This window comes from Diceros bicornis, chromosome 1 (genome assembly GCF_020826845.1).
Source record: "Diceros bicornis minor isolate mBicDic1 chromosome 1, mDicBic1.mat.cur, whole genome shotgun sequence".
Lineage (NCBI taxonomy): Eukaryota > Metazoa > Chordata > Mammalia > Perissodactyla > Rhinocerotidae > Diceros > Diceros bicornis.
Window position 1 is genome coordinate 39,023,808 of NC_080740.1, and position 13,424 is coordinate 39,037,231.

Here is a 13,424-nt window from a genome sequence, read left to right on the forward strand (position 1 = left end):
ATTATGTACAGCAAGTGGTCAAGTCAGGATTTGAATCCAGGCTGTCTGACTCCAAAGCCACTCTGTCATCCTAATTTCTAGGATTCAGACTACAGTAAATTTTCAATCAGTGTGAATAGAGTTGTATGAGATACATGTTGAAGGCCTCTTTTAAAAAAAACATTTTTCTGCTGGTAATAGGAGCCGGGTGGAGATAGGCACAAAGTCACAATTATCAGCCCTTTGCACATATTAATGCACTGGTGCCTCAGAAGAGTCCTATGTGGTGGCTGATACAGAGGGATGGAGTAACGCGCCAAGGTTACAGGACTTCAACTGGTGAACCAGGGATCTACCCTCAGGCAGCCTGGCTCCACAATCTGTGCTCTTAACTATGTGGTATATATGCTGTCCTTCGAACACATTGTTCCATTTGACTGAAGGGCACTAAATCAACAGATGATTTGCTGTAATAATCCCAATATATGCCCTCATTAGTAGTTAAATGGAACTATAAATAGAAGAAAGTCTATTTGTGTCCACTTGAAGGGGCATAAAAGTAAGTTCCCTGCAGCTCAGGTAGGCAGGGAAGATATTCGTTATTCTCTCCCTCTGTTTGTATAGTGTATCTCTCCCCAGCCGTACTGGCTTCATTCCTATTAAGAATATGAATCACCGTGGTGTGGACTCCAGCTAGGAGAATTTCTCTCCACCAGACTCCATTTTACAAAAGGATCTGTGTTTAGCAGAATCAGAGAACAGCTTCTCTCAAAGTCTAATTTTCTGTCTTTCCAGCACACTCCTCTAAATTTGAGAAGTGAGAAAAAAACATTAAGTACCCCACCCCAGTTATTGTGGTGGATAAATCCCAGCTGTCAGAGAGTAAACCTCTTTTACCATGATGTGTATTCCAACTGGTCTTTTTTCCATCCTCAACCTCATTTCCTTACGAGTGCATCAGCCAACACAAAGATTCTCTTTCCAATGAGCTGGCAGGGCCCTGAGTTCACTGCTGGCCCTTCTCAATGACAGCTTTCACAATTGGGGTTTTGGCGAAGAGATCTACTGCTCCTCCTTAATTCCAGCCTAGATAGACTGTGCAAGGACTTGTTGTAGAGGATAATAAACAATCACCTCTATAGAAAAAGATGGGTGGCTTTTAAGGAGTTGATTAAAACCAAACGATATTGCTTAAAACAATGGTGGGAAGGGTGTTGCTAATGGTAAAAACATAAACCGCTGTTTCTTGCTCTGTCTTATTTTACTTGGCTGCTGTCATAAGCAATACAACTTTTCTTTTGTGTGACTGCTTGGCATTGTCATAGGTGAGAACTAGAAAGCTTGTGTCCTCTTCCTGGCTCTACCTCTGATTTATCACCTAAGCACAGCATTTAACCACAGTGCGCCTCTTTTCCTTCCTTTTTCTAAGAGAGCAAAAGTGTTCTTATTTGGACATCTCTGTCGCATGTTTCCCATTGTGACCTTAACTGCCTTGCAAACATGGGGCTCTAAATTGTGACATAAAACTGAAAACTAGTGAGAGACTGGCGCCACTGAGGGAATTCTCTAAATAATTGAGTGAATTTAGTGTCTGAACTGGACTATTAGGATTGAATTTGGCCATTCCCAACAGATGGAAGCCTGGATCCTTTGAGAATAGGGAGAGCTTTGAAACCCTCTCTTCCATTCACTGCACAAATGGTATCAGCACACCATTGTGTGGTCCATCTGGTCAACTCTTAGGCCCAAGCAACTCTGTCTCCTCAGGGAGAAAGAGAGATACTAAAAGAACAAGCAGTTTGGAATAGAACACTCATTCATATAACTTATAAATACATATGTGAAACTGCCTACACAGATTCTGGTTGGATCAGAAGTTTTCATTGTGGAATGCTGTCACTTGAGAAATGCTGCTGCATCTGCTCCTTTCCATTTTAGGATGTTGTCCTTAGAATAGTTCCCCTCAACCCCATTCTGTGCTATGCGGGAATGATTCTAGTGCTGGTGGGAAAGGAAGCAGGAGTATGATACACAAATAGATTGCAGGAAGGGCACACAAAGTGACTCCTCCCTGTACCTTTGTATCTTGTCCGCAAGTGGCCATCACAGTAGGGCATTGTATGCACTGAATTAGAGGGGCTTAACGACTAGAATGACTGGACAATGGCAAATGTCAGGAAAGAGTGGCCCCTCAGGCTACAGCAAGCTTGTCCCAGAAGTCCCTTTGCTCATTTCATACAAGGGCTAGAAGAGTCTCATCATAAATAATGCTGCAGATGCTGATGTAGATATAGTTACTAAAGATGAGATAGCAAAATATAAGAGAATTAATTAAAAATTTATATATATACACACACACACGTATAAGCAAACACATATATCTGTGGTATCTTAACTTTTAATATATGTTGCATAGGATAATTATATATGTCATAATGGTGTTTCCTTTATTATCTATGAAACACATTAGAAACTGAAAGTTTTTAAAAATTGACATTTTTCTTATCAAAAGCATTGATTAAGTTTCAAGACTAAAAGTGCTGATAGTGTTAGCATGCTTGCTGTGTGATTTTCTTATGTTTTCATAGTCTAAAAACTCTTTAAGAAAAGCATTCATAGCGTTAGTCAGCCTTCCTTCATTGGGGAAGTAATGCTTCTTCAAAATATCACTTTTTAAAGAAACAATACTTCAGAGTTAGATTATCTGCTGGCTCTAAGTGTGGGATCTAGTTAAGGTAATGTCTCTCAATATCTATACCAGCGTCACAGCCCTGTGCTAAGTTCCTCTGCTACTGGCAGGAATCAGGACACCTTGTTTAGTACGTGGTCTTAAGAACCAGTGATGGAGCATGTTCAAATCTATAAAATGTTCCATAATCTTTTGTCTATCATCTCTAGTTTTGTTTTGCTTTGGTTTCCATATTCTATGAGAGGGGGAGATAATCATTGCTTTCTCATATTTTGCTTATTCGAGTCCACCTGGGTAATTTTCTGGAATCTCGAATGATTTTCTTTTTTCCCCTGACCTTTCTAGAAGCTCAAGGATTCAAACCCAAGCTTTTTTACACAATGAGATCAATAAGTATTACTAGCGCAATGAGGTGGACCATCGCTACACTGCCTATTTAAACTCCCATTAGTTACAATTTTAGTTGTTAAGCATCATTAAATAAACATTCTCTGGCCTGAGCATCTAACACCTCAAAGTCACACAAACGCTGGTTCATGAATTCTGATAAATATCTACGAATAGTTTTGGGCACAAGACACCATGTTTTTCAGTCCGTATGAGAACATCTCAAGAATAGCTGATTGAAGTCAGGTATAAACATTCAAAACAACACTTTTTGGGGGGAAGAAAGTATACCAAATGTAGCTATTGGCACACCCTATTCTAAATAGTAAGAAGACTGTATCTAGGTGACGGTCAGTACATAAAGTGCTGTTAGCAGCCCTTTGGAGCTATCACTCAAAGATATACATGTTGGCAAATAATACCCGAGGGCCTATATCTACTGAGTTATGTAGTCAACGTGGAGGAGACCAAGAGGTTCAAGACAGAGCTCTTGCCCATAAGAAATGAATAATCTATTTTTTTTTTATTTTATTGACGTCATATTGGTTTAACAACACTGTGTAAATTTTAGGTGTTCATCACTATATTTTAGTTCCTGTATAGACTGCATCATGTTCACCATCAACAGTCCTGTGTTTATCCATTACCATATGTATGTGCCCATTTACCCCTTTCGCCCTCCCCCCACCCTTTTCTTCTCTGGTAACCACTAATCTGTTTGCCTTATCTATGTGTTTGTTTAGCTTCCACATATGAGTGAAATCATATGGTATTTGTCTCTCTCTGTTTGACTTAAGGAAATCAATAATCTTAATAGTCCAAAGAGTAGCAACAATTTTGGAACCAGGAGACCAGCAGGAGTTGAAGAATTAGGTGTAGAGAATCAAGGTACCAGCAGAAAGAAGACCGTGATTTGTACCAATCCAGGCAAAGGACCTTTAAGACCTCTTGTCAGGACAGGAGATACTCCTAAGTTCATTTGCCTCAGAGCCTACAAAAAGATCATATAATATAATTTTAGCAATCATAGTAGTCCCTGTTTTATTCATAGTAAAGATGGGTGGATTATCTTCCTTGTCTCTTAACTAGTCTCTTAGAAACCAATTTACTAGACTAAATTTTTTGTTAGCTAACAATCTTACTTCTAATTTTGCAACATCTTACCTTATAAACTAACTTTTATGTTTATATTTAGACAACTAGGGCTACCATGTTTCCCCTCTCAAAAACAGGCTCTATGTCTGTTTTCAAATAATGTCATGGAATTATGGAGCTGGAAGGTAATTTAGAGATTCATTATAAATGACAGACTTGGAGTAATTATTTGCATAATGCAATATAGAAACATCTTACCATTAATAATCTGAATATTTTAGGTAAAAGTGACATTTTTGGCTTTTATTATGCAAATAAATTTGCCCTAATCCTTTATTTTACATTGAATGCAGAGAGTAGCTTACTTATTACGTAGTCAGGTGGTAGAAATTTAATTCTTTTAATCTAGTATCTTAAATCAATAATTTCTGCCTTTTAATAATTTCTTTTGTTCCTTTTCCTGTGGTGTTATCTTTTAGGATTGAAACAAGTTTTTGAAAATTGCTTTATTAAAAGCATAAAAGAAAAGAAATAAATGAATAGATAGCAAACATCAATCTATGTAGGACAATTATCAAGAAAATAAATATAGCCAAATGTGCAGCTATCCTAGAAATCCCTTCATAAACCACAATATTGCCTCACATAAATTTAATAGGAACCAATCAATTTACTCTCATTATTTTTGAATGTTCACGCACTGCGAAAGTGTACACATGACTCTAAACTAAATGTAATTATGTCTGGAAACCAATAAAACTAGAATCATTTAGCATCTAATTCCAAGAAGGATTATTACCCGTGTTTATATCATAAGTACAGTGACCCTTTCTTGATATGTAAATAAGATTATCTCAGATAAGTGCATGTAGTTGATATGGTGAGTTACAATTTAATAAATGTTTGCTATCTTTTGAAATTTGTGGTCAAGACTTTTATTGGAACTACATAGTTTAACTTACAAAATTCCCTCACTGGGCAAGTTTCAAATTGAGTTGATCTGATAAGAGATTGCAATCATTTAGTTTGGCAGAACCACCCCCTCCCAATGACACACAAAAGGATTAGGCATTTGGATTAAATGTAACTACAAAAGTTACCTACTAAAATTTGAAGCTTACTCTCAAAGTAGATCCATAGATGAGGCCAGCCCGGCAGCATAGTGGTTAAGTTTGTCTGCTCCGCTTCAGAAGCCTGGGTTTCATGGGTTCAGAGCCTGGGTGTGGACCTATGCACCACTTATCAAGCATGCTGTGGCAGCATCCCATATAAAGTAGAGGGAGATGGGCACAGATGTTAGCCCAGGGCCAGTCTTCCTCAGCAAAAAAAGAGGAGGGTTGGCAATGGATGTTAGCTCATGGCTAATCTTCCTCACAAAAAAAAAAAAAAGAAGAAGAAGAAGAAGAATAAAAGTAGATCCATAGAATTGTGAGTTTAAAAATAATGGTAAAAACTGAAGAGGGAGGAAGTTTCAACAGCTTCAAAAGACATAGTTGTTTTCTTTTCCTTAATTTAGAGAGTTAATAAAAAGGCTATATTTAAAAACATAGTGTATTAGCTAAAATTTGCAGAGGCATGATGCTCACTGGAAAATTATTTTCAAGATGCTGAGAATAACAAATTCTTCAAATTGAGTGACTATTTACATTTATAAAAATCAAAAGATCCTGAGAGCTCATTTTTTCCCAACTCTTTCTCATCAGAGAAGACTCAAGTTGAACCAGGAAAAGAATCTATCCTTTCAGATTAAGAAGGAGATGTCATAGAGCCCTTCAGAACCAACTGGAGCATCTAACACCTCCTGTTGTTGAAGATATAAAGCTCTTTCTTTTACTTACTCTGGATATGGAGCAGAGAGGTTTTGACAGAGGCCTCTCCAATTAGACTTGCTAGAAATTCAACAGTGTCAAGTTAACCAGCTAGATGGAGAAAATCAAAAAAAAAAAAAAAAAGTTCCAGCAATAATAGTGAATAAAAAGAAATGTATTGGTGGTGAAGATTTTTCTTTTTAAATCCATGTTCTCAGGTTCTAAACTAGAACAGTGTTTCCTAATGCACGGATCCCCTTTTTCTCTTTATCAAGTAAGTATTCTGTGAAGCTCTTTCTATGTAGCATGGCTTGAATGGCCCATTCTAGACATCATACTGTTTCTCTCCATTATCATCCTCAGCTAATATTCAGGTTTCAATCGTATATTTTTTCCATTGTGTGAGTCTATACACATTATTATATTACTTTATAGCTGAAGAAATTGTGTGTATATACATATATCTCCAAATGCTGAAATTGACCTCTTTGTAGTTAGACCAACCTATCAGCAGTTCATAAAGAGAACCAGCAAATGTAGAGAAAAAAATACTCTCAGGAATTTAAAAAATCAATGAAATTAACTGCTCTGCTTTGTGGAATTAAAGCAACAAATAAATCTTCTTGCAGTTTTGTGGAATAAAATCCTTTCATTCTTTAAGTAATATTTCATTCAGTGGCAACTAAATAACACTGAGATTTAAAAACTAAATTATTTCTTTTTTTTTTTTTTTTTTTTTTGGTGAGGAAGATCAGCCCTGAGCTAACATTTGCCAATCCTCCTCTTTTTTTGCTGAGGAAGACTGGCTCTGGGCTAACGTCTGTGCCCATCTTCCTCTACTTTATATGGGATGCTGCCACAGCATGGCATGAGAAGCGATACATCGGTGTGCACCCGGGATCCGAACCCAGGCTGCCAGCAGCAGAGCACGCGCACTTACCTGCTACACCACAGGGCCGGCCCCTAAATTATTTCTTAATTTACTATTTTTCACCTGAAGTGAAGGAATATAAAAGATAATTTTGATTTTAGGTACTAAATTGATTGTTTTTTTTTTTCTGTATACATAGGCAATTCGCAGATCACTGGATAGAAGACAACAGTTTTTATTTCCAAATGTATGGATCAATTGAACACACATTTTTCTCTTTTAATCTGAGCTCCTCATATTTTAATTTGTATAGCTTCTTAGTTCTTTGTTCAATTCAGCTATGTCTGAGTCTTTTCTCATTATGAGTAACTAATAAGTCGTCGAATGCTGTGATGACCACTTGACCAAGTTGACGTTCATTATTCCTCATGTCGCTGGGGCAATGAGTAGATGGAGGCCGGCTTTGGATTGAAGGCGAGAATGATGGGTGCATATATAGATACATCTAAAGGAAAGAAAGTCAGCACTTTTAAGGAGTTTGCACCTGATAGCCACAAGGAGAGTGTCGTAGTTCAGGCTGCCATAACAAAATACTGTAGACTGGGTAGCTTAAACACAACGGAAATTTATTTCTCACAGTTCTGGAAGCTGAAAGTCCAAGATCAGGGTGCCAGCATGCTTGGGTTCTAGTGAGATCCCTCTTCTGGGTTATAGACTACTGTCTTCTTGTACCTCACATGGCAGAGAGAGAATGAGAGAGCTCTCTGGGTCCCTTTTATAAGGGCGATAATCCTGTTCATGAGGTCTCCACTCTCATGACCTAATTAGCTCTCAGAAGCCCTACCTCCTAATACCATCACATCCGGAGTTAGGAATTTAACATAGGAATTTTGAGGGGACAGAAACATTAGGTCCATTGCAGAGGGGTTACATGTTGAGAAGGAGGGGATGGGAAGTTGAGTTGAGCCCTAGATAGTGATATGACTGAGTGGTTAAGAACACATGTTTGGAATCAGACAGATCAGAGCAGTAATCCTCACTTTATGAAAAACATTGGACAAGTCATTTAATTTCTCTAAGACTCAGTTGCCTCATCTATGATATGGGAATAATAATAGGACTAAATTAATTTGATTATTGTGAATAATAAATGAAGATACTTTGTGCCTGTAAAATGCTTATTATAGTGTCTTGAACATAGTAGGTACTTAATATTTATTAGTAGACTGCTTTATCTTAATGCTGTCTCTAAGTCTATAATTTTAGCTTGCTTGTGCAGTTCTATTCCGTTAGCATGGTTTTACCTCAGCATTTCACATGTCTATGCTTAACCTCTTGAGAGAAGCCTGGAAAATGGTAAAATCAAGATTTGTAGCTTTCATTCATTTGAAGGTACATAGCAACAGTTGCAAACTAAATCTTAATAGATAATCCAATAAATGCATCCACCTAAGCACACATCAGTCTTCCATTCCCTACAGTTTTGGAAAGGCTGTGGTGCCCGTCCTCCTGTGTAAGGCAAAATTCCTCTACATTTGCTCTTGTACTGATTGCCTCTCTTCCCATTGGTTCTTAATTATCCTTGTTTCTCTGTATCATCAGTGTGTCTTTCTCTACCAGCTCTTTCCCTTCAGCTTGTGAGCACACTCCATTCCTTCCATTCAAAACCAAAGCAAAAAACCGCCTTCTTGGGGAGGGTGGCAGTGGAATTCTTCGGTTATATATTCTGATTGGAGAATATATATTTTATATATCATATATATTTTTAATATCTATATTTAGTATCTATATGTAGTATCTGTTATTTGTTTTTCTCTACTTCTATTTATCCATTATACTATGATGAAAGTGCCCCCCTACTCGACCCCAAAGATCCCCAGTGACCTCTAAATCAGTAAAAAAAGGTTCTAGTTTTTACTTGACAGAAGAGAGCCACTCCAGCAATAATTTTGCCTACTCCATCCTTGAAACTCCCACTTTCCCTTGGCTTGTATCACTTTCTCCCTCCTGGTGTCCCTCCTCACCTCTGAGACAGTCTTCCTTTAACCTAGCAAGTCTCTAAGTCTCTTGTCTGTGACCTTTCTAGTGTCAGTTCTACTCAACACCTCTTCTTTGATTTCAATATCACACGTCATTTTAACCATCTTACATAATTGACTCCTAATTTAGACTTGGCTTCATTCCATGAGATTTATGTCAAGAAATTCAACTTCCTTCTGGGCATCTCTAATCTAAAGGTGGCGTCATCTTCTTCAAGACTGTATCTTTTTTTTTTTTCATATTCCCCTGAGTTGATAGAACTGCTATGCATCTAGTCATACACACCAAAAACCTTTCTCCCTTTGCTGTAGAATTAATCAGTACAATTATGCTGTTTTTTTGTTTGTTTTCTAAATTTACATTGACTATGTCCTCCTCTGTTCATCCCTACTGCCTCTACCTTATTTAGATCCCCATCATCTTTCACCTGTTATTTGCAATATTCTCCACACTAGCATCTGAAGAGTGACAGAATACCCCATTCCAAAATACGCTCCTTTGGCATAAGGATTATTTTAAGCTGAAGGCAACTGAGAAGAAGCAGATACAAGAAAATCTCTCTGCCCTCCCCCTGCTTGCCTAAAAGCGGGACATAAATTTGAAAACGTGGCCTGCCTCCCCTCTACCAGGAAGGACAGAATTTAATCACAAGAGGCAGCTCTAGACTCTTATCAGCCCAGAGATGGCACTGAGAAAGAGTTTACACAAACAAACCTTTATAACTAGCCCTTATCTAACATTAGTTTCCCCATATATTTGCCTTTCCACATTTTACACCCCTACAAGATCAAAGTCCTTTCATTTGTCTTGTCAAATCTCTACAAAATTGTTGTTGTTTGCTAAGATGCTATATAAACCCAAGTTCTAACCACTCTTTTGAGTTAGTCATCACTGAGTACTCCTGTGTGTATGAGCAATGCACATGTTAATAAACTTCTGTTTGTTTTTCTTTTGTTAATCTGTCTTTTGTCAGTCTAATTTTCAAGGCCTCAGCAGATAAATCAAAGATGGGTAGAGGAAAAAGATTTTTTTCTCCCCTCCATATTTTTGCCTTCAGCCTTGTCCTTGTCACTGATGTGGTCTATCCAAAATGCATATCTAATTATACTATGATTTCCCTTAATCTACTGGTTAAATTTCCAATTCCTTAGCATGATGTCCTTGGCCCTTCGCTACCAGGCCGTGCTCATGTCTTCAGTTCCATTGCCTGCCTGAAATTTATACTCCACAGCTCTAAATTCCAGAAACGCTGACCAACATAAAGTTCTCTGTAAACGTTATGCTGTTTCAAAACTCAGTGTTTTGTGCCAGCTATTCTTTTTCTGGAATACTCTTTCCCCATTTTTTTTTTTACCTTGTAAAATCTATTCATTCTTCAGGACTCAGTTCAGGAGTTATTTCAGGAGATAGTTCCCTGACCTGCCCTCCTACCCCACGTATCCCAAACTGGATCAAGTCCTTTTCTATGCTTCCATAGCACTCTGTGGAAACTGCAATTAGCATTATCTATTGTCTACTGATTTCTCGCAAGGATATTGAGAATGGGAACATTATCTTTTCTATGTGTATTCCCATTGATTAGTTCCAGCATAAATAAGTGTTGAAGTTATGTGAATTCTAGCCATATAAAACGTATTTGACTTGTCTGAAAGAAGTTATCCCAGAGTAGAAGTTGTGCAAGTGTTTTCAGAAAATGTGGCATGCGTAAATCACTGTGGATATTTTTTCCCAAGTTCTTTTCTTACTCTTCTTTGTTCTTCCCACTAATTTTTTTCCTATGTAGCAAGAACAAAGTACTGATTGGGCAATTCTTAGATCGTTTATGGCACTTTAAGGATATATGGAATAAATTAGCCCATTTTTGAAGACTGGGGATCTTTCTCCAATAAAAAGTACTCAATGACTGAAAAAATTAATCCCCCAGCTGCACTCGTGTGGCCAGAATGGCCTGTCAGTGACTGAATGAAGTGTCTGTCCAACTGGTCAGTCTGAATTGCCAGTGTGGAACTTCAAAGAGGGGGGTTTGTTATATAAGACAGATTTCTGTTCTATAAATGCAATAGGGTACAAATGCAAGGGTTAAAAATAAAATTCTAAAAGTTTATAGCTAACAGAGATGTTCTGATATAAAAATGCTGTGGGAAAACAGCTTGAGAGAGAAAAAAAAAAAAGAAGAAGAGAAATCATAAATATATGATATGAAAGTAATGGAGATCTCCAAACAGAAATACTTTAGGAATTCTCTGGAGCATATTAAATTTGTTGAAATATGTAGTAATCCTGTATGTCCTTAAAAGTTTGGTAGTTATCATTAGCAACAGTGTAATGGATGCCATTAGAAGTTTATTTCCCTATTTGAATTGAGTAAAGGGAAGTTTTTTTATAAATCAAAGTGAGAAGATACCATGATTTATTTTTTTTAAAGTGTTGTTTGTTACAGTAGACTGGGGAAATGAGACTAGGAACATAAAATACCATATTTATAATGTGCAAAGTCATAGAAACATCATAATTGAATACTACTTTCAGTTTTTAAAATATAGCAATGTGATAGGGATTATATGAAAAAATCCAGCAACTTGTTTCCCAAAGCTTTTGTTAAAAAATGATTAAAGAAGACAAATTAGGTGATACAAACAAACTTATTTAACACCTTGTGAAGTGGACAGCTTCCTTTTGGAGAGCTGCAAAATGAGGTAGGAGGCAGGAAGCTTTTATAGGATAAAGAATAAAGAAGAAGGAAGAGAAAAATAGAAAACATCTGATTGGCTGGGACCACATAGTCAACCTTGTTTGGGTGAAAAGGCCCAGAGTTGGCTTGGCTGACGGGATGCACTGCATTTCTGGTCAAGTGGACCATTTACAGGGACAGAAACTTATGAGTTTCAATTTGCTGATGTGACAGCCCAGGCAGGAACAGCTCCATTTTGGGCCTAGAAAGTTATTTTAACACTTTAATATCTGGGGGTGAAAAGTAGTTTCACATACATGTATCTAAGATTTGAAGAAAATGAACTTGCATATTTAAATTAAGAATGTGGTAATTAGTTTTAAGAAATTAGTCTGAGAAAGCTGGAAAATCACTTAAAAATATGTTTATCAAATTTTCATAGAATTGTAGAGTTGAGACTCAAATCTCACAACTCATTTCTGAATCTTCTTTATAAAGGTAATGATGCTCACTGGCTTCCTACATTATGAATGTCAACAGCTCTACTGGGAATCCCAGGCTCTACTCCCAAACTTCACCCTGTGTAGATTTTCAAGGTTAGTTATTTTGCAATCTAATTTTTAAAAATTTGGTCTGCGTTTATTCTTTCTCATCCCTTCACTATTATGAACTCATATTCTATTGCTTAGGAAAAAAAGCCTGAAAGCAGGTTAATGAAGATTGGGGTGAGGGGAAAGCACGGATATTGGGAGAGGAGTTTGAAATGCTCCAGTGGAAGTTGCCAGAGCCATTAAGCCACCCTAGGCCCTTACATATAATTTGTTAAACAACCCTGGACTGGTGTCTGGGTACACCTCCTGTCTCCACGGACGCTCTGCTGCTTCTTACCTTACACTTAGTCTTTCCTTTCCTAGGGCCTCCCCTCTCTACCAACTCCCCCCAACTTGACATTCTGTTTATTCTTTATTTTTCTTCTCCCTCTTTTGTCTTAAAAGTAACAATTTTTAAAAATTCATTCAAGACTGAAGAAAGAAATAATTGCCCTAATATTCTCTCCCCCCTCCCGCTCCCAAATGATGACTGGTAAGTTAATCAGGGAGCATATAGGATAATTTTTTCTGACATTTAGAGACACATGATGTATCATATATTTTTCTTAATTCTGAATCTCATCATTCAAATTCAAATATTTCAGATCTATCATCAATACTGTATGATGAGAATTCTGTAATTATTCTTTCTTTATAGTATGAGGCTATGAACCTTGCCTGGAGAATAATTATGACATTGAACAAGTTATGCTTTGACACACATACACCTCCTCTCTTTTTGTTGGCTCACTGTCATCCAAGATCCTCTTAAAGCTCACAAAGAAGCCACAACGCATCCTTATTCAGTCTCACTTTTCCTGGAGCCTTGACTCTGCCAAGCTAATCCTTTTCTTCTCTGAGCACCCCCTCAAAACAACAACAACAACACACAACCTGCCCTGAATGAAAATCTCATTTTCATTTGTTTTACAGGAAACTGAGTTGATGAAGAATCTTATGAGTTAGACTTTCCAAAACACAGTATTTGTCCCATGATGGTACATATGTATATTTTATTTTATTTTTTCCAATTCTTTCGCCATGGTCATGCCCTAGCCACAACAACTAGATCAGTCCTCAGTCAATCCTAGATGACTTCAACAATTAGCTTTCTTGTTTCTTTTTCTCGAGTTGCCAAGCCTTGCTGGAAAAAATGGCTTAGTTGTGCAAGGTTGTATTACAGTAAATTCATAGATGTTAAACTGAAGACGGCCCTTACTGCCACACAGCAGTTCTTTGCTTCTTTCTGGTCAATTTGTTTTATAGATAGTGGGTTGTATCCTGATTCTACAAT

The 13,424-nt window shown here is 37.3% G+C and overlaps 1 long non-coding RNA gene across 1 annotated transcript in view; it reads left to right on the forward strand.

Annotated features, from left to right (window-relative positions):
• The window catches only part of LOC131404400 (uncharacterized), a 116,753-nt gene extending 104,623 nt beyond the window's left edge, over window positions 1–12,130 (forward strand). The window contains exon 3 of the long non-coding RNA XR_009219788.1: window positions 12,039–12,130. This is a non-coding gene — a long non-coding RNA (uncharacterized LOC131404400). The remainder of the gene's footprint in view (window positions 1–12,038) is intronic.
• Window positions 12,131–13,424: the final 1,294 nt, after the last annotated feature.